The following is a 20910-nucleotide window of genomic DNA, read 5'->3' on the forward strand; positions in this document are numbered from 1 at the left end:
GCAGATACAACCACCTCAGACATCCTATGTCAGAACAGATCGAGGAAAGACACCACGGGCTGGCAAAGATACTAGCCACCGATAATGATATAGCACAGGCTCCGGCTCTAACTCTTCCTTCTCCTCATTTAACTCATTTGTCTCAAACTCATCCCGCCTGGGAGGCACCATTTCCTACCATCTCCACCAATGGCAAGCCATTACTACAGACAATTGGGTTCTACGCCTTGTACAATTTGGACCCACACTAGAATGTATCCGAAAACAACCTACAACCTCCTCTCAAGGCTCTTGAACAAGAGGTCAAAAACATGCTTCACAAAGGAGCAATTGAGAAGGTTCGAGTGCCCGGCAGGGCCAAAGGTTTCTACTCCAGTTTATTTTTGATCATAAAGAGGTTAAGGCAGTGGGGAACAATTTTGGAACTCCCGAACCTCAATCTGTATTTAAAAAAGCAATCATTTCGGATTGTCACATTGCAGGAGGTACTGAAGCTCCTAAACCAGCGAAACTTCATGACAACACTAAACCGCCAAGATGCCTAATTCCATATTCCTATTCACCCAAGACACAGAAAATATCTGAGATTTCTTGTTGCGGTACGCCACTTTCAATTCAGACTGCTCCCCTTTGGTCTCAGGTCTGCGCCCAGGATTGTTACAAAGTGCCTGGCTCCGGTCGCAGCATTTCTCAGACAACCGCAACATCAAGTCTTCCCATATCTGGATCAAGGCACCTTCCGAGACGGCAGCGAGAACGTCCACAAGGGCCTTCACAGCTCTCATCAAGAGGTCGGGTCTTTACTATAATTCGACAAAAATCCAATCTGAATCCATCAGAAAGGATTGTCTTCCTAGGAGCCCAGTTAGACATGGTTTGCTTTAAAGCATATCCTGCAGAGGAAACTCAGCGGCGGCTTCTCACTCTGACAAATTCCATCAAAAGAAAAAAAGTATTTCGGTTCGACTTTACAAATCCCTCTTGGGAATGATGTCGTCATGCATTCCGCTGATCCCCTTCTGTTGTCTCAAGATGCGTCCAATTCAGGAGGAGCCGGACAAGCAGTGGGTACAATCTGTCGGCTTCTTGGTCATCATCAAGGTGACTCCAGGGATGGTGAAAGCCCTGAAGTGGTGGATAGGCAAAAACCATCTGTCAGACGGGATGTCCGTGCAGCACTAGGTATTACAACTGATGTGTCCTTAGAAGGATGGGGAGCTTACCTCCAAGAGCTCCAAGTAAGCGGCAAGTTGTATTAGTCTCAGACTCCATCCAACTTAAATTTGCTGGAACTGAAGGCGGTGCATCTAGCACTACAGGCTTTTCTTCCCAGAAAACGAGATTCATCAGTGCTAGTCCGTATGGACAATCCTACAATGATGCACTATATAAACAAACCGGGCTACACAAGATCTCGCCATCTTTCCAAGGAAGCACAGTAGTTGTCAGAATGAGTCATAAGGCACAGAATCTGCCTCCGAGGACCACACGTTCCAGGACGTCTGAACACGATTGCGGACACTGTAGGCTCACAACATCTTGCCACGAATGGGAGCTGCACCAGCAAACCCTGCAGAGCACATTCCTATGCTGGGGTACACCAGAATTGGACCTGTTCGCAACTCCCCCGAACCACAAATGCCAGTACTATACAAGTCGGCATCCCCCAACAAGGGTCATGGGGCTGTGTCTTTTCAATTTCATGGTAGGCATCTTTGCTTATGCTTTTTCCCCCCCATTCCTCTTCTTCCAAGAGTCCTTAGAAAGATGAAGCTAGAACCATGCAAACTGATCCTCATTGCTCCAGCGTGGCCACATCAACACTGGTACACAGAACTGCTTCTTCTGTCACAGGTTCCACACTTCCGACTTCCAGTGTTTCCCAATCTTCTGACTATGAACCAGGGGCAGGTCGTACAACCGGTTCCCAGGAACCTACACCTGTCTGCATGGTTCCTTGAATTCAATGAGTTTCAGCACTTGAACATTTCCGTTGAGTGTTCAGATATCTTAGCTAGAGCCAGGGCGGACAGTACCAACAAGACATATACCGCCTCATATGGAAGCATTTCTGCATCTGGTGCCATCAAGCGGGTATACATCCGCTGTCCTCCTCTCCTGAACAGATCTTACCTTACCTTCTGCAGCTAGCGAAATCAGATGTGGCACATCACTCAATAAAGGTTCACTTAGCAGCCATTTCCCGTTACAGAAGATCACTTTCCTCTCCACCTTTGTGGTCTTGCAGAATAACCAGATTTCTTCAAAGGGCGGTTTCGTGTGTTTTCCCCCTATAAGGCCTCCACCTCCATCATGGCAGTTCAACACTGTTCTCTCACAATTGATGGAACTCCCTTTTGAACCAATTCACACAGCGGAGATAGAATTCCTGTCATGGAAGCTGACCTTACTTCTTGCCTTGGCCTCAGCCAGACAGGTCAGTGAAATTCAGGCTTTTGTTATAGAGGAACCTTTCTTGCAATTCAAAACGGATGGAATTTAACTCGGCACAAATCAAAAATGTATACCCAAGGTTCCATCTGATTTCCATCTTAATGAGCCTGCGCTACTAAAGACTTTCTTCCCGAATCCAACTACATCTGCAGAGAGGGTTCTTCACTTACTGGATGTCAAGCGTTGCCTAAAGTTTTATCTGCTTAGGACACAACCTTTTTGCAAGACTTCTCGATTATTTGTCGCATACAGTGCACCAAGGAAAGGTTTCCAGCTCTCCTAGCAGAGTATTTCTAGTATGGATCTCAAGTGTGCCATAAAATGTTGCTATTACAAATCTGAAAGACAACAAACGCGTTCAATTTAGCCGTTTTTTGTATTGAAAAACAAGCTTAATGGGTATTGTTATCACCACAATACATTCAATAAAGATTCTGTGTTTCAATTCGCAGTAAAAAATGACATTCAACAATTACAAAGATTAGATCCCAATGCATTTCGGGTTAAACTCTAACCCTTCGTCAGGGGATACATTTGTTCACAAAACCATCTTAGCAAATGTTGTGGTTCTTTTGAACTTCTTTTCAGTCTCACACCGGAGCTGCAACAAAAGCCACATAAATCCAATTAAGGAAATTACATGTACATGGGTACAATAGGATTTGCACTCGACAGTAGGTCCAAAAGGTGAAAGACCGTAACCTCGAAGTCAGAGAGTAACAGTGTTTAAAAAGAACGAGGGAAGCGAAAAACGTGAAGTCTCATTGTGATGTGTTTGAAAGAAACTGTGCTGTAATCATGAGATATATAACCAGCCGAATGAAGTGAAATCGTGCGTTGCGAGAGACGTAAAAGACATGCATATTAAAGCTAAACCGCCACCAGTATTCCGACGGAGAAGACTGTCTAGCCTAGACTCACCTAGCTGTAACGCCAGGAGTGTGCGAAACAGAGTCGGAGTGTCTGCCGGTCAAGAAAATCTGTAAAGAACGAAGACTGAGATTTAACAAAACAACCCGAGGGTTGTAATACGATCTATGTGATTAACGGGAGTCAACGAGGCTTACCGTGCTAGAGAATGTGTTCTTGTGTTTCCGCGAAGTTTCCACTTCCAGCAAGTCTGCTACTAGCGCATGCGTGTATGTGAACGCTGTGTCAGTTATAACGGGAGGGTGAAAGACATAAACCAAGGACCACGTCTATAACGAGAGGTCAGGAAAATGGAAAGAGGACTGTCTAAAAATGGACTCAGTTAACCATAGTGCCCTACATTTGAGAAATGAAAAAAGGTCACCGTATGTGTATGTGCCGTAAAGAAAGATATAAGAATTAAAGGCAAGTACGAGTGCAAAATCCTTTACAATAGAATATATGATCTGACAGTTTCAAATAAAACATAACATTTCGTAGTGGTCATTGAGGCCACCTGGGATCACTGTTCCTAAGAATTTGATCCAATGTGTTTCTCTGCGTGCTAAAACTGTATTCATGTCTCTGTCTGGCATGGTAGGGAGATGTTCCAGAATTGTAAAACGAAGTTGAGGAATGGTGTGTGGTGTATTGATCCAGTGTGTTACAAGGGAGGAGGTCATGTTCTTATTTCGAATTCTACTTTTGTGTTCGATGATTCTAGTCTTGATTTTGCGACTAGTTCTCCCAACATATACCAAGCCACAAGGGCATTTAATGGCATAAATAACCCATTCAGTATTACAGTCAGATGTGTGTTGTAATGTTATGTTTTTGCCTGTGTGTGGGTGGGTAAAAATTTTGCCTACAATGACATTGCCACATTGGCCACAGTTGTAACATTTTTTCATCCCACTGTATTTCACTGCTTGCGGTTGGATTTTATTTTTGAGGAGTTCCCTCAAGTTCTTCGATCTAGTGTGCGCAAACAGAGGGGGGTCCGTAAACAACTCTTGAAAATCAGCTTCTTGAGAGATTATATCCCATCGTTTATGAATGATGGTTTTGATGGTTTTAGATTGCATCGAGTGTCTTAATACAAAAACTTCACGTTTCGGGGAAACCTTTGGGATGGTCAGAAGCAAATCTTCTCGTTTTTTTTGTGCTACCTTATGTTCAGCCTCTACAAGAATGTTATCAGGGTAGCCTCTGTTTTTGTATTTCACCAGTTGCTCGTTGATGTTCAATTCGCATTGTCGATCGTTTGAGGTAATCCTTTTTATTCTCGTGAGTTGGGACACCGGTAGATGTTTCTTCAAGGAGTATGGGTGGGCACTGCTGAAGTGCAGTGCGTTGTTAACATCTGTAGGCTTTCTGTAAATGGTGGTGATGAGACCTTGAGTAGATTTGAGGATCTCAATGTCCAAAAAATGGATCTTGTCATCTTGTATATCATGGGTAAATTGTATTCGCGGATTGCATGCATTGAGCTCAGTGATGCTGTGTTCCAAAAGAATCCTGGAACCCTTCCAAATGACCAAGATATCGTCAATGTATCTCAAGAAGAGAATTGTATTGGCGCGCCAAACCGGGTTTTGTAAAATGAATTGGTGCTCGAAGTAGGCCATGAAGGTATTCGCGTACGATGGGGCTCCTGGAAAGCCCATCGATGTGCCAGTGATTTGAAGGTAGTGTCTGTCTTTCCATGAAAAGTAGCTGTGGAACAGTGCGAAATGTAATAGTTCCAAAAGGAAAATGCTTTTTTCTTTTGCAATGGATGAGTTAAGGAGTCTCCATTCTACAGCCTCGAGACCTTCTTCGTGGGCAATAGATGTATAGAGGGCCACAACGTCAATTGTGCAGAGAAGATAGTTGGTGTCTAGATGTGCTTTGATCGATTCTAGTTTAAGAAGACAATCAGTGGTGTCTCTGATGTATGTTTCCCAAGATTGAACCAAAGGTTGCAAGTGGTGGTCCAAATATTGGCCTGTTGCCTCATGTATCGATCCACAGCCTGCTACTATGGGTCTGAACGGGGGGTTCATTCTGTTTTTGTGTATCTTTGGCAACATGTATATATGCGGAACCTTTGGGGTGGATTGGAAAAGAAATTTGCGTGTGCTTAAATCGATGATACCATCTTCCTCTGCTTTCTGTAGAATGCCGTTAAGAATAATCAACAAATCCTTAGTGGGATCTGAATCCATAGCGATGTATGTATTGAGGTCGTTCACATGCTCATCAACTTTTTTTGCGTAGAACTCGGTGTCCATTACCACCAGGGCTCCACCTTTGTCGGCTGGTTGAAATGTGATAGATGTGTCTTGTCGTAAGGCGTTGAGGATGCGTGCTTCTTTTTGTGAAAGATTCGAATGTTTTGGTTTAGTGTACTTTATACTCTCCAGGTCCTTTTTGACCAAGATTTCAAAGGTGTCAAGGGTTTTGTGTGTCAATGGGGACACAAATTTGCTTTTTGGACGAAATTTCTGGGTGATAGTTGTCTCATCTTCAGTTCTGGGGTTAATCGTGAAGAACCATTTCAGTCGTAGTTTACGCATAAATTTGAAGAATGCGATCTCAGTTTCCAGACTATTTGATGTGTAGGTTGGTACAAACGATATTCCTCTATTCAATACTTGAAGTTGATCGGTATTGAGTTGTTTGTTAGAGATGTTTACTACTAGGGAATTGTCTTCTTGGTACTCCGCTGAGGTCTGCCTGTTTCGATGTTTTTTTTGGATTTGTCCCCTGCGGGTACGTTGTCTCCTGGTGTGATGGTTTTGTCCGGGGGGGATTTGGATGAGTGGCCCTCGGCTAAAAAAGACGGTTTGGTAGTACAAGTGGTTGCTTGTTCTTCCCTTAGGTTATCAGATTGAGTATGTGACCCAACTGTCGGTCTGTGAAGTAGCACGTCTTGTTCAGTAGCGACGCTTTCCTCAGATGATGAGTTACCGGTCTTTTTAAAAGGACGTCTTTGTGCGTAAACTTCTGCCCAAGAGTAAACTTAGTCAAGTTTGTAATCGATTGTGTCCCTTTTAAATTTTCTAATTTTGCGCTCGTGTACTTCCTTTGCATGGGCATCCAGTCTAATATTGATGTCTTCTAAAACTTTATTCCAGTCTTCTTCTACCATGGTTTCAATTAGTTCTTCTTTCAATTTGTTGATGTCTTGGTCCAATTCCTGAAGTATAGACGAGATTTCTTCCACAATAAGTAGTATGAGATCAAGCGAACATTTGTTCAAAATGGCGTACCAACGGGACATAAAGTGTTTGTTAAATTTAAAGAGCATAGGTTTTAACGCTATTCTTAGACCTCTTGGAATTCTTTTGACTTTGTGGTACTCGATGAGCGTTGTAGCGTGGAGACGTTGGTTAATTTCCTTCCTCATAATGTATTCCAGTTGTCGTAGCTGTTGCGCTGTAGTTCTGGTGGAGGAACTGAAAGTGCGTGTTTCTTTTACAAGAGAATAAATAGATGTGGCTTCATCAGATGTGTAAGCTTTCGTGGTTGCCTGATTGGTAGTCAAATCTGCAATATCTTTCCATGACATGATGATTGCCGGGTGCTGGACCACTGGGACTCAATAGTGACAAGTTAATGTGTGGTTGAGTGGGCCTGCACACCTATTTGTGTGTACTTATATTCCTTATGTAACAAAGATCTTTAGTGTATTTTTAGCGTGCTTTCACGTAAAGGGACACTCCGACTCTGTTTCGCACACTCCTGGCGTTACAGCTAGGTGAGTCTAGGCTAGACAGTCTTCTCCGTCGGAATACTGGTGGCGGTTTAGCTTTAATATGCATGTCTTTTACGTCTCTCGCAACGCACGATTTCACTTCATTCGGCTGGTTATATATCTCATGATTACAGCACAGTTTCTTTCAAACACATCACAATGAGACTTCACGTTTTTCGCTTCCCTCGTTCTTTTTAAACACTGTTACTCTCTGACTTCGAGGTTACGGTCTTTCACCTTTTGGACCTACTGTCGAGTGCAAATCCTATTGTACCCATGTACATGTAATTTCCTTAATTGGATTTATGTGGCTTTTGTTGCAGCTCTGGTGTGAGACTGAAAAGAAGTTCAAAAGAACCACAACATTTGCTAAGATGGTTTTGTGAACAAATGTATCCCCTGACGAAGGGTTAGAGTTTAACCCGAAATGCATTGGGATCTAATCTTTGTAATTGTTGAATGTCATTTTTTACTGCGAATTGAAACACAGAATCTTTATTGAATGTATTGTGGTGATAACAATACCCATTAAGCTTGTTTTTCAATACAAAAAACGGCTAAATTGAACGCGTTTGTTGTCTTTCATATTTTATTATTAGTATTCAGCTTCACTGTAAATTTTTCGCAAAGCTTGTATATGTTTTGGGTTTACTTTGTTGAGACCTGAGGGTCCGAGCTGTGATTCACGTAGGCTCTGATCACTTCAGAACCTCTCCTACTCATTGTTACTGTCAGGGACGTTGACTCACATCCCTTTACGTGAAAGCACGCTAAAAATACACTAAAGATCTTTGTTACATAAGGAATATAAGTACACACAAATAGGTGTGCAGGCCCACTCAACCACACATTAGCTATTACAAATCTGGCAGTCCTCTGTCTTCACGAGTCCGAGCACATTCCATAAGGGCAGTTTCAACGTCTGCAGCTTTGTTTGCGGGAGTGTTACTACTTGAGATTTGCCGTGCAGCAATGTGGGAGAATAAACATAGTTACCCGGCACTAGTGCCTGACTCTGCAGTCTGAAATGAGACAGCGGTGGGTCAAGCAGTACTTCAGCACCTGTTCCATTAAGGTGACCCACCCTTGTCTACCGCCCTATCTCTTAATCTATATCACATTTTCATACGGTATACCTTTTGCTATGTTTAATGCTTCAAGTAATTTTCCTTAGCTGTTATGGATATGTAAATATGTTTGTTCTATTGTTTAGTGTCTGCTTGCAGGTTTTACTGATGCATATTCCTGTTAAGCTTTTCAAAGGTATGGTAAATGTGCTACTCCACTGCTTGCTATTCTGATTCCAGCATGTGAATCTATAAAAGTTCCAATAGTGGAGTAAGAAATTAGTTACTTCCCTCTAACTGTAGTTCTCCAGTATTGGAAGCTTTCATGGATTCACATGTGACTCACCCTCCTCCACGGGGGAAGCTCACCTTATTTATCTCAGCATATTAACTTTAGCACTAGTGCTCGAAAATCTGAGGTACTGAGCTTCTCTCTGGAGTGTTCTGAAGGGTGATTCATGCTGATTGGTTAAGGCAAAACTTTAGTTCCTTTTTTAATTATGATAGGTTAATAAACTAAGAGGCCTAGGACTTTTCTAGTCTATACCTATCGGTGTACTATTATTACTACTACTATTTTAAGTACCGGGGACTCCCATCATAACAACAGGCTATGATTCAAGCATGTGAATCTATAAAAGCTTCCAATACTGGAACTACAGTTACAGGTAAGTAACTTATTTTCTAACGTGAACTGCTGCAAGTAATGTACCGCCATGGTACATTCAATGCAACCTATTAAATCATTGTTCTCTTCGTTAACATTCCCTGCTTCTTTCAACATTACAAACATCCCCAACTCTTCCCCCACCCTCATCCATTGTGTCCGCATCTCACTTCAAAGTTGTCAGTTTTATGCAATGCGTTTGTGTGCTCCAGAGATTCCTGTGTTCTGGTATGTGTAGGTTATAGGTACGGGAGACTGGGGTGTGGTCCGAGATAGGCCATCGGGGGTGCGGCCGGGCCCATCCCACTTCACACCTGCTTTGGAGATGGAGATCATGAAGACAAAGGCACAGGTGGCGTATGAGTCCAGTGCTATCAGTTCATCGAATAGCACTCCCCAGGCCTTAGCTGCGTCCAGTGTGCCTTAGCTCCATAGGGCTTCCCGTAGAAGTGTTCTCTTCACAGCCTGCCCATTTTTCCATTTACCTCCACCATGTTGCTAGTCTAGGACCTCCCGTTGACTTCCAGTTCCTGTTAAATTCTCTTTTAGCCAGGACGTATGCGAGATCTTGGAATTTCCCAGTGAATTTGGTATGGTTGTGTATGGCAACCACCCCAGTAGGCAGTAACCCGGGGTGAGAGGAATATCCTTGTCAATGACTGCTTAGAGTAGACTATATTCATGACCTCCCCCGCAAAAGGCACTCAGAGTGGGGCACTTCTAGAACATGTGCAAGATATGCGCGTCCCTTTCCCCACAGCAGGTGCAAGCTGCCTCCTCTGTCTGGAAATAATTTCCAGTTCAGAGCGGGGTTCAAGATCTAGTAATGAATCAATTTAAAGCACGCATTTTGCAAGGTCTTTGGCGTTCTTTCCACGATGGTATACCAACCCGTCTCAGGGATTGCAATTCTCAGTGCCTCCTCCCATTGCATTCGCAGGCGCTCCATTGGTCATTGCAGATCACTACGTATCGCTTTATAAATACACAAGACTGTTTTAATTGTACCTGCCGATAAAGCCTTTGGCGAGGATGTGGCCTAACGGCTAGGGCGGTTGACCTCAAATCTGGGAAACCGGGTTCGAGTCTGCTACGATGCACAACATCCTGTGATTCTGGACAAATCACTTAATCTCCCCATGCCTAACCAAAAAAATAAATGTGTGTAATGCAGGGGTCTCCAACCTTTTCTGTAGTGAGAGCTACTTCTGCTCAAGGAAAGTCTTCCCGAGCTACTAGCAAATGTTATACCTGTAAAACAGTGACTACACTATGACCACCCAAAGCAAGATTTTCAGTAGTTACCACCCAAGTATACCAAGTGCGGTTACCAGCAGAAACGCTGGGAAGAAGTTCTTCAATATTAAATGCCTCCCCTTGACTTATGAAGAAACATTCAAATCTTGACATGCCCAGTGGCACAAAGGACATAAGCACAGCAGTACATCTCCACAGCTCAGCTTGAATTATCATTCACCAGTTTCTGAAAATGCACATTTTTCTATCTAATACTACTTTCCACTGTGGGCAAACAAACTCAATTTTCCAGAAGAAACCCAATTTTTGAAAACTAAAACTGCCTTTAAAATATCAGTTTTCAGTTTTTGAGAAATGCACAATCTCAAAACATCAGCTTGTCATTATCATCATGTACTCCCATGTGCAAATGCCTCATATGGACAGACTACTTTGAATTCCCAGGTATACAGTCATATGCCATGGATGCTCTCCATTGGTATCGGAAACAATGGTCCTAGACTTCTTTAAAGCTACAATTCAGTTATGAAAAACATTCTTTAGTCAAAGGGCATCCGGTACATATAGAATTAGCATTGTATCATTAATGTACCACCATCTTCTTTACAATGCAAACAAGTATATCCTCAAAAGACGCAAAGACACAAAATATCGCTCCGATTTTTTGTGCCTTTTTGTCTTTTGAGGATATACTTGTTTGCATTGTAAAGAAAATGGTGGTACATTAATGATACAATGCTAATTCTATATGTACCGGATGCCCTTTGACTAAAGAATGTTTTTCATAACTGAATTGTAGCTTTAGGTTTAAATCTTTTATTAGTTTTAACATGAACAAAGTGTCATTGGCAGCATCAGCAGCTTCCGCCTACAACCCTGCGGGCCGGCTCATTACTGCGTCGGAGGAGCGGTATACCTTCACTCCCATCTAGCCCCGTGGGTAGGTCAATGTAAACACAGCATGTCACCTACAACCCCTCAGGGCCGGCCGCGTCTCATACTAAAGGCAGGGCTGTAGGCTGCAATCAATGTAGCGCGTGTCCTGTGTAATCAGACCCGCGGGGCACCCCTCGCCGAATCGCCCTAATTTGGCGAATAAGGGCCCTGTCCCCGCAGCAGGCATTATGACTAAGACTGGTCCAGCAGGACTGCTATCTCCCATGATACTCCGAAAATTAAAAGAACAAAACTCAATCCCGTCTCAACTCCCCCCTCCCCGTCCCACCACCCACGCTTCCCCTACCTCCCCCCACCCCAGTCCAGTGCGTGCGTCCAGTGAATACCGCCAGGCCTTCTTGCTTCGTCCGAGGGCCTCATCATGCTCTAACATCAAGCCCCGTCAGGGGGCGGGGTCCTCCTGTGTAGTGAGCCTCAAGAGGCGTAGGTATCTGGGGCAGGTCAGTTCCCTGAATTCTGTGACCAGTAGGGACCGAAATGGCTGCCAGAGGTCATTAAACCTCTCCGTGTCCCCCTTCACTGTCAATGACAGTTTCTCCATGCCTAACACATGCCATAATCTATGCAGCCAGCCCATGATCGTGGGGGGTATGGGTTAGCGCCAGTGAACCAGGATATTCTGAATGGCAGACCCCAGCGCTATGGCGATCTGCCTGCCTCTGTGGGATTTCAAGGGGTACATCAGGTCGTTGGGGAGGCCCAGTACTATATAAGCTGGGAAGCGCGGCAACTCAGTTTTAAAGTGGGAGTCAACCTCATCGATCACCTCCTTCCAGTAAACTGCAAGCAAGGGGCAGTCCCACAGGATATGTGTCGGTGTACCCACCTGTCCACAACCCCTCCAACAGGTGTCTTCTTTACTACTGTCCATGGCGTGTATACGTGCTGGCGTGTAATACCAATATGTGGAGACCTTAGTAAAGGTTTCAGTAAGGCCCGCGTGATATGCCGAGTGCCTAGCTCTGTAAGCTATCTGTCCCCATTCCTCGTGACTCAGGGTCCTACCCAGCTCCCTCTCCCATCGCTCCCGTCCCGGGTTGTAAAAGTGCGAGGGAGGCACTTGGAGGAATCGGTACAGGTCGCTGATGAGTTTGGTGTCGGACATGCGCGTTAACAGCCAGCGTTCGTAAGGGAGGAGTCGTCTGTCCGCTGTTTCGCGCACCTGTGGGTGTAACGCCCAGTGGCGAACCTGCAAATACCGTAATCTCTCGGTTTCCGGCAATGTGTAGTCTCGTCGGAGGTCCGCAAAGGGGACAATCCCTTCTGCATCGTACAGGTGGCACAGGGCCCTGCATCCCGCCTCTCGCCAGCGCCCGAATGTGCCCCTCTCCATCCCTGGAGCAAACTCCGGATTATCCGCCAAAGGCGTCAGTGGGGAGGGGAACGTGGTCAACCCGTGTGCGAGATTCGTGGCGTCCCATGCTTGGAGATGCACTCTGGTAATAAAGGAGGCATATAAGTTAGCAGGGCGGTGAGCTCTGCGTAAAAACGGTACCTCCTGTAGAGGTCGCCCCGCCACCGCCTGATCCTGGAAGAGCCAGTGTTTATCCGACTCCCATCTGCTCCACTCCACCAGGTACCGCAACTGCGCCGCGTGAAAGTATTTGCGGAGGTCCGGGACTCCGAGTCCCCCCCCCCCCCCGCCTCCTGTGCCAGTAATGAAAGTGCTCTCAGCATTCTGGGCTTCTTGCCCTGCCAAATGAAGCGTCCCAGATCCGACTGCATCTGCCGGAGCCAACCCGCTGGCGGGCGCAGCGGAAGTGCCCGAAACAAAATAGAGGACCAGAGGCAAAATTGTCATCTTGATCGCTGCCACCCTGCCCAGCAGCGACAGGGTGCCACGACCCCAGCGTGTTAACTCATCCCTTACTTTCCGGCCCAAGGCGGTGTAATTGGCCAATACCATCGTGGGCAGGGTCGGAGCCAGGAGGACCCCCAGGTAGGGCACCGGTTCCCGGGACCAGACTATTGAATTGTAGCTTTAAAGAAGTCTAGGACCGTTGTTTCCTATACCAATCGTTACCCAGGTCCGTGGACAATTGTGGGTTACCCCATTATATCATAATGGATGCTCACCATAGTACCACGGATGCCTGGATTATGCCAGTAATGCCCACCATTATACTAGGGCCACAATTGTGTCAAGGCTGGAAACCAGAAGAATCAGGGCTAAGACCACATATCAGTCATGACCATTAATATGCCAAGAATAGGTACATACAGGCCAGTCATGCTCAGAGTAGGTCTATGCTGCCAGCATACCACAATTAGACCAAAAATACTAAAATAGTCAAGGATGACCATAATTATGCCATTGGCACTATTATGTCAGGAATGGACACAATTATACCAAATATAACACTCTTCTGATGGGGCTAGCATATATATTTGGCGGTTCTTGGCACCAGGCATAGTTTCAGGAAGCAATAGTGTTTATTATGAGCACACACATAAATGTTGATGAATTTCTTAATTTTCTCTGGTCTGGATCATACCCCGTTCTCCTCGGGTCTTGAGTCGATCATGCATCTAACTGAAAAATGTTCACTCTGACTCCTGCAGTCCCGCACTTTGGGTCAACACTGATTACAGCTCAGGCTACTGCTGACCTACTTTTTTGATGGTGCACTGTTCACACACATGTTGTGACTGATAAAGGGGGGGCTGCAACATCTTCAATCTCCTTGTGGCTTAATTATATTGAGATTGGATACAGACTGTCATGTAGCAGGTCCTATAAGCTGGCATGGTGTGTGTTTGAGTGTTAGTATGAGTTACTGTGATAAGTTTGGCTGGCTGTCAATCTTAGGGTCTTGAGATGATCAGTGCTGCCTTCTTTAATAGGCACCTACTCTGAAATTGATACTGGGCTTGACTTCACCTCAGAGAGCTACTTTGAAGGTACTGGTGAGCTACCAGTAGCTCCTGAGCTACTCGTTGGAAACCCCTGGTGTAATGCAATTGGTGCTCATGTAAAACGCTCTGATACCTTCGGGTCAAGTTTGCGCTATATAAAACTCTGAGAAAAAAAAGCCACATATCGACAACAGTTCAGTGCCCATGGCTCTGTTGACCCAGTGCTTTCTGAACGCCAAAGTGAGGGCACTGTGCAGGAGAAAATGACCTTTGGGTAGATCAAATTCTGCACGAAACTCTTCAAACAGGAGAAACTCTGAATCATGAGAGATCTCCCACTGTAGTCGCCCCGGCTGCAGCCGGGCTTCGAGGCCCGCCCAGCATCTGCTATGCGGCACATGTCAAAGTATAGCGAGGGGTACATCAGGAGAGTATGGAATCCTACTGTGGGTTTTTTGCAGGAATCTGGCCCAGCGTTGAATTATGTCTGAACTCCAGTGTCCCCAGCGTATTGCTGTCTTATTCGCAATAGCACTTTTGCACGGTCCGATGACGCCGGTGTAAATGTGTTTGGGGCCTTGCCTGGGTTCCTTCTGGACGCCGGCCATTGGATCTCCCAGTTGAGCTGCACTGCGACAGTCTGCTTTGAAGTCGGGGACTGACAGTCCTCCAGTCGCTGTGGAGAGTTGGCCCGTGACTATTACTACCTGTCTGTGGCCTGTCCCCCAAATAAATGATATGACCAGGGAATCTAGATCTCAGAACAGCGTTTGAGGGATCCATACTAGAAGCGTGCCAAAGTATAGCAGGCGCGGTAGCACCACCATTTTCAGGAGGGCCACCTGTCTTCCAAAACTCCATGTAGGAACGGAGGGAGTGGATCACTCTACCTACGTTGCCCTCCAAAAGGTCAGCAGTATTGTTATATATCTTTACCCCTAGGTACGGCAGGCAGCTGTGTTCCCACTGGACGTGTTCTAGATCGTCTGGAGGGAGTCTGTTGGGCATCACAGGGGAAAAATCGGGACTTCTGCCAATTGACTCTCAAGCCTGGTAGCAGACCAAAGCAGTGTCCTATGTAGGAGTAATATGGTACAGGTTGAAGTAGCACTGAGCAAAAAAGTATTTGATCACCTCCTAAGTGTACTTCTTATCCCCCCCCCCCCCTCGTCCTCCAGCTCAACTATAAGCGAGCCCCTGCTGGCTGGTTTCACCAGCCACACCAGAACGGACCCAGATCTAGTCAATCGGCAGGTGTTCGGTCCAAATATTGTTTGAAATCAAAGCATCTAAGTCTGTCTGTTTTACTACTTCGTCCTGTAGTCTGGGCTGGAGTTCCGGTTGCTCCGGTCGCCGCCTCTTGAGCTCTCTCAGGTCCTGTTCCGCAGTCAGGACCTCATTCAGAAGTGTATTTCTAATCCCATTGGCTCCTGCAATCACTGGCCCCTCAGGACTGCCTTTAAGGCATCACACTCCACCTGGAGGAATTGTATTGGAATATCTTCTCCCTTATCGCCAGAAAGACTTGATCTCAAAGTAGTCTGGTCTGACCCTCCAGGTAGGTATTGAGGGCCTGGGGTGGGCCTACTTTAAGTAGAGGAGGACCGGGTTGTGATCTGATATCGTTCGGGACAAGTACTTAATGGTTTGGACTAGGCATTGTATATCTGAGGTACAGAGGAATGTGTCTAGGCAGACATGGGCCTAAACCAAGGCCGAGAAGTAGTAACAGTCCTGGTCGTGGGGTTGTAGGGTTCTCCAGGAGTCAACCAGTCCCCAATGACATTGCCAGGCACCAAAGGCCCGGGCTGTGCGCACTGCCTAGGAGTCGCCTAGCGGCGTGTGTGAGAAAGTGCCCTCTTTCGGCTTTGTAGCCCCCACTTTTTGCAGAACTGTTGATGTGTTTTGACTGAGTGTGCCCTGGGCTCCTGCCAATCGGGTGTCCAGGGCCTATGTTCTTTCCCTAAACCTACATTAAAAACAAAACCCAATTGGCATCTCTGGCCACAGGTCAGCCCCTGGTAAATGGTACCACAGGTACCCAGGGCACTGTGACCAGCGAAGACCTCTAAGGGCTGCAACACTTATTGTGCCACCCTTAGAGGCCCTGTACCATTACACTCACACACTCACACACTGCCTTTGCAGGCTGCGTGTTTTGGTGCAGAACAAAGTGAAGAGTCGACATGGCACACATCCATGTGTGCCATGCCTACAACCCACTACCCTGGTATAGATCAGTCACCCATCTAGCCTGGTGCACTATACCAGTGGTGAGGGTACAGGTGCATGAGCCCTGTACCCCTACAGTGTCCAAGTCCATTCTTGGACATCTTAAGTGCAGTGCTGCCATTAAGAGTAAATGGTGCTGGGAGTTTGTCATTACGAACTCCACAGCACCATAATGGCTTCACTGAAAACTGAGAGGTTTAGTATCAAACTTCTCAGCACATTAAACTCACACTGATGCCAGTGTGGGATTTAATGAAAAATGCACACAGCGGACATCTAAGCAATGCCCCCTGGAAAAACGACCTACCACTAGTCTCCAGGCTGAGTGGTTGCTTTCCGCCTGGACTCTAGTGGTCGAGAACCTGCTGCTCTTGGGGGCCTGAAACAATGCACATCCTGGGACGAGGTGCCCAGCCTCCTCCTCCGCCAGGATAGGCAGGGTTCACAAAGGGGAAGCTTCAAAGGCTTGCCGCCTTTGTGAGCTTCCTCAGGCCACTTGCTGCTTTTAGCAACTGGTCCCCACTGGTTCTGACCCCCACTTTGGGCGGGAGAACCGGCGGGAAAAACAAGTGTGGAGGAGAGGTGTGCTCACCTCTGCCAACTCCACTCCTCAAGTGGGGGAGGCGAGGTGAAGCACAACTCATTCCCCGCCATCTTGCAGATGAGGGGACCCAGCCAACCAAGGAACGGCTTATGCCCCCCCTCCCACTGGAGGGTGGCTTAATAGGAGGTGTACCCACCTCAGGGAAGGGACCCATTGGTCCCAACCTTTTTACCTACCTGTAACTCCCCTAAATCTAGTATTTAGGGGCACACCTGAACCTTGCTTTTTCAGACAAGAACTTGCAATAAGAAAAGAAGGACCGTACAGCCGTGCCAAAGCTAACAAGAGGAGCATGCCCTCTGACTTGGGCCCCAGCCCTACTGGCCTCTCCCCACCTCGAACCTGCTCCAGCGAAATCCCGGTGTGTCCTGCAGACAGCAACCTCGACAAACCGGGAGGACTTGCCTGCCTTCAATTTCAAAGACTCTGTCTCCAATGAACACCGGATTTGTTCAAACAATAGACTCCAGTTCCGCAAGGATCTGCTGGGCTGCACCACTCTGCCCCTCACGCCCACGGCCCGAGTTCAAGTGGCCCAAGAACCAAGAGGAAGTCCCCTCCACCCCCCCCGGCAATCCTGACCTGAGATCTGGCGACCCATGACCTGCCTCAAGCCTCCAGCCGATGCATGCAGCCTCCAACCAGAAGGTCCCCCCAACTGCGACCAGGAGATAGTAAGAAGATCCCACCCTAAAAGCCAACCCAAAGCCCCACGGCCTTGCGTGTCCCAACCGATGTTGCCTAACCAACCCCCAAGATCCCAACTTACCTCTCCAAGTCGTGGTCGCAGCCAGAAGACCTTTGTCCCCGAGCCTGCAGTGCTTTTGCAAACCGGAGACTCCCCTTTGAAAGCTACAGGGCTTCTGACGCCAAAACAGCACACTGCACCTGGCCGCCCCAGTGCCTCTGAGGGTGCATCTTTTGTGCTGACCTAAACTCCCATTTGCCCTGGGCTGAGCATTTCTAATTCCTTTCCTGATGGTGAGAGTTGGTGTTTTTATAGCGGGACTGCTGACCTGTGGATCGTTAAGTTGGCAGGTTCAACTTCCGGCTGTTTGTTTATATCTTTCGTTCTTTCATGAATTATTTTTTTGCTTTGAAGGGCAGGTCCTGTATTAATATTGGTCGATTGCTTTCTTGTCCCAAGGCCCTGATTGTTGGATGTTGTGTCCGATAGATCCATGGTTGTGGAGGTATTAGCATCTGATGTGTGCCGATTGAGCAGCTTGTTAGATTTTGCTTGGATTGCTTCTATGGGATTATTGCTGATTGTTTTGCAAATGTCTACTCTTGGGTTTTTTGCTGTAACGTGTGTCTTTGTGTATTGTCTAGTATTAGAGGATCTAGAGTGTCTACTCTCCTGGTCTGTTCTGCTCTATCACTTTTCAGTTGCTCTCATAGGAGTATGTATGGAGGTGTCTAAGCTGTCGCCTTGTTGGTGAGTTGAGTTAGGGATGTTATGGACCTGATCTTTTAGTGTGGTAAAGTAATCTTCAAATAACTCAAGTTCCTTGTTGGCTGCTTGGATGAGTACCATGACATTTTTCTAGAACGTTATATTTAGTGTGGCTTTTTTAGATTTTTTGAGGGTTTTATCATCAACTCAGTTCCGTACGGGATTTTTCTTGTTTCTTTGATGTTTAGCAGTTTTGACGTTGCGGTGCGCAATTTGGCTAGTGATCTAGAGTAGAAAATTAGGTTGTTAATAATCACTCTGATTTTTGAGTTAGCGGAGGTGTCTAATATAAGTATTACAGGGTTTTTCCTGAGCAGGTTGTATTTAAAGGTTTTGGCAGTGTTTTTAGAGAGATTGGAGGGCTTTATGTGCGAGAGTCAGATTTGCTCCTTTCATTTTGTAAATGGTGTATATAACTCCTCTTGGGGAGCCTCCTCTGTAATAAAGTCCTAGTTCGTGTTTTGGTTTACAAGGTACTCTCATAATTGCTGCTGAAAATGCCCTGACTAGGATGAAGTTATCTATTCCCTAGTGTATTCTCGTTCCTTGATTTGATTAATTAATAATGCGTTACTCAATTGTTTTATTTATTCTGGGAATTAAGTTATCTACTAATTTATTTAATTAATTATACAATTACTTATTCTTGGAATTCTGGTTATTTGTCATTATCCAATTAATTAATAGTACGATTAATTTTTCTTGTAATTATTTAATTGACCATCTATACAATCAATTATCCAGGGAATTCTGGTCAATTACAATTATCTAATTAATTATTAGTATATTTATTTTTTGGGTACAGTTTACAAAGGCCTGACCTGTGGACAGTGCCATTTGGGTTTTGTTTTCAATGCAGATTTAGGGAAAGAACATAGGCCCTGGGTACCTGGTTGGCAGGAGCCCAGGGCACACTCAGTCAAAGTACATCAGCAGTTTAGCACAACGTGGGGGCAACCATGCAAAAAGAGGGCACTCTCTTACAATGCCCTACTGGTCAGGGATATTTGCTTATGCTTTTCCGCCTCTCCCTGTACTTCCATGCTGGTTCGGAAACTTAGACCGGCATCATTCACACTAATTCTATTGTCGCCAACATGGACCCCTCAACCATGGTTCACCACACTGCTAGAATGGTCAGTAGTGCCACTCCATAAACTGCACCTCACTTCCAACCTTTTCACACAGAGGCATGGAGAAATCAGACATCCAAGCCCCCAGGAGCTCAACCTAGCAATCTGGCTCCTGAAATTAGAGAGTTTGGATATTTAAACCTACCACCAGATTGCATGACTATTCTGAGAGAAGCAAGAAAACCTACCACTAGAGCATGTTATGCAGCAAAATGGAAAAGGTTTATCATCTATTGTAAAAATACCAATTGATCCGCTTGATGCATCTGTACAATATATTCTTTATCTTTTGCAGCTACAGCAAGGTGGCTGAGCTTACACATCTATTCGATCACATCTTGCAGCAGTAGCTGCATATCTGCAAAACAGACATTTGTCCCTATTCAAAGTTCCAATAATTACAGCTTTTATGGAAGGCCTTAAAAGAATAATACCACCCAGGGTACCACCTGCACCTATCGGTAACCTTAAGATTGTTCTCACAAGGCTTATGGGACCACCCTCGAACCATTACACAATTTTGCATTACAATTTCTCTTGTGGAAGGTTGCTTTTCTAATTGATATCACTTCACGGAGACGTGTCAACTTCATATAGATAGTGGTTCTTCCTACAAACCCTAAATTGCTTCTAAAAGTAGTTTCTGCTTTTAATATTAACTAATCAGTTGAGTTACCTGTGTTCTTCCATTAACCTGATTCAGTAGCAGAAAGGGCACTACATACTCTTGATGTAAAAATCTTTTGTTGCATGTGCTTCACCTCATAAAGGAAATCCCATCTCTAAATCTGGTATTTCTAGGTGGATTAACAAATGCATTCAAACTTGCTATGCTAAAGCTAAAAGAACTTGACTGTACCTCCTAGAGCACACGCTACTTGCAAAATAGGAGCATCTATGGCCTTTTTAGGTAACCTTCCCATAGCTGACATTTGAAAGGTAGCTACATGGTCTACACCACACACTTTTACCTAACATCATTGTGTGGATGTCTTAGCACGTCAACAAGCTAATGTAGGACAAGCAGTGCTAAAAACACTCTTTCAAACAACTGCAACACCCACTGGTTAGCCATCGCTTTGGGAGAATACTGCTATGCAATCTATGCAAAGTATGTGTACCTACAGCACGCATGCCTCCACCGGATTATGTTACTTACCCTGTAAGCATCTGTTCTTGGCATGTAGAGCTGTAGATTCACATGCGACCTCCCTCCTCCCCGGACACCTCCTGGGTGTTGCAATTCCTATTATTTACACTACATACGCATAGATATATCCGTACTACACTCTTTCCATTCTCACCCTCTTGCGGGAAAATAGTCTAACAATGTAGTTGATGCCCATGCACACCATCACAGGAAGGAATCACCGTACCTCGTGGCTGCATAAGACTTTTTCTTCTTCGAAGAAAAACAACTAGCAAACATCTGGACCCAACACTAGATGACAGGCGTATGCAAAGCATGTGAATCTACAGCTCTACATGCCAAGACCAGATGCTTACAAGGTGAGTAACATAATACTGTGGTATTTTAACACTAGTTAAAACAGCTGTTGGATTGGTGGGGGCTGTAGCG

At 45.6% G+C, this 20910-nt stretch overlaps 1 protein-coding gene across 1 annotated transcript in view; it reads left to right on the forward strand.

Moving 5' to 3' along the window:
- The window catches only part of ANKRD13C (ankyrin repeat domain 13C), a 388883-nt gene that overhangs the window by 155411 nt on the left and 212562 nt on the right, over positions 1 to 20910 (forward strand). The gene's annotated exons all lie outside the window — the stretch shown is intronic.

This window comes from Triturus cristatus, chromosome 4_2, assembly GCF_964204655.1.
Source record: "Triturus cristatus chromosome 4_2, aTriCri1.1, whole genome shotgun sequence".
NCBI classification, from domain to species: domain Eukaryota; kingdom Metazoa; phylum Chordata; class Amphibia; order Caudata; family Salamandridae; genus Triturus; species Triturus cristatus.